The sequence below is a fragment of the Dendrobium catenatum genome, unplaced genomic scaffold, assembly GCF_001605985.2.
Source record: "Dendrobium catenatum unplaced genomic scaffold, ASM160598v2 original_scaffold_11264, whole genome shotgun sequence".
In the NCBI taxonomy this organism is placed as follows: domain Eukaryota; kingdom Viridiplantae; phylum Streptophyta; class Magnoliopsida; order Asparagales; family Orchidaceae; genus Dendrobium; species Dendrobium catenatum.
Genome location: NW_021329724.1, coordinates 1 through 916, shown reverse-complemented (window position 1 = coordinate 916; position 916 = coordinate 1). Strand labels below are relative to the sequence as shown.

At 37.4% G+C, this 916-nt stretch overlaps 1 long non-coding RNA gene across 1 annotated transcript; it reads right to left on the bottom strand.

The window, feature by feature from the left end:
• Window positions 1–203: 203 nt before the first annotated feature.
• On the bottom strand, window positions 204–826 carry LOC110107279. Its single transcript, XR_002304343.2, has 2 exons — window positions 690–826; window positions 204–596 (listed from the first exon to the last, which is right to left on the bottom strand). It is a non-coding gene; the product is annotated as an uncharacterized LOC110107279 (long non-coding RNA).
• Between the last annotated feature and the right edge of the window lie 90 nt (window positions 827–916).

The window sequence follows — 916 nt, the reverse complement described above, 5'->3', positions numbered from 1 at the left end:
GCTTGGTGATCGGGCTAACAAAAATCACAAGCCCTGTAAAACAGCAGGCTCCCTTCATCAGCCTAACGGTTGCTTGGGTTCTGCAGGGTAAATAAAATGACTAAGAAACAAATAATTAAGCGATCAATAACTGAAAACCCCAACAACAAAATAATCTAGATATATAAAAATAATTTATATTTCGCATTTTGACAGGGTATAAGTGTTGTAAACATTCACCGAAGGGCGATATTTATAAGTTAATCTCATCACTTTATTATGCCTCCTCAGAGTAGCTTTCTTACATTGCCAAGTTGTGGCAAAAATAACCAAAAAAAAAATGGTTACTTTGGGCATCTATACAACAAGAGAATGGCCATATAATCATACTGGAGGTCTATTCATCAAAGGAATAGTGGAGCTAAAACAAATATAAACTCAAAAAACATTATAGTGAATCTGACCTGTACACGAAAAACAGAAAAACAAGGCCTTTCAAACGAGCAAAACCAAATCAGCCGAAGCCAAAACCTTCACTAGCTTCATGGATGGCAAGCATCAAACGTTCTTCTAATTGCTCCTTGGATGAATATTCAGGCAAGTCGAGCTGGTTGAAACTGTGTATTTAAGTGAACATGATAAGTAAAGGGGGTCAAGGTCTAAAAAAGTTGAAAATAAGAGCAACATGATCTTTCAGTATCAAATTTAACCAGGTATGGGCTGATGGAAGTCTCTCAGGAGCGCCATATGCCTTGTGTATCTGAAACCTTTGGGAGCCAGATATCCCCTGCAAGGCCTTAAATCCTTCCAATGGAACCTAAATTGCCAAAAGATAAATGGATTAGAGAGATCATGAACAGTCCCCGCCAAAATCACATTATCAATCTTTAAATCAAGCGTTCGATAATAAAGTGATTTCTCCCATTATCCTTTGCCT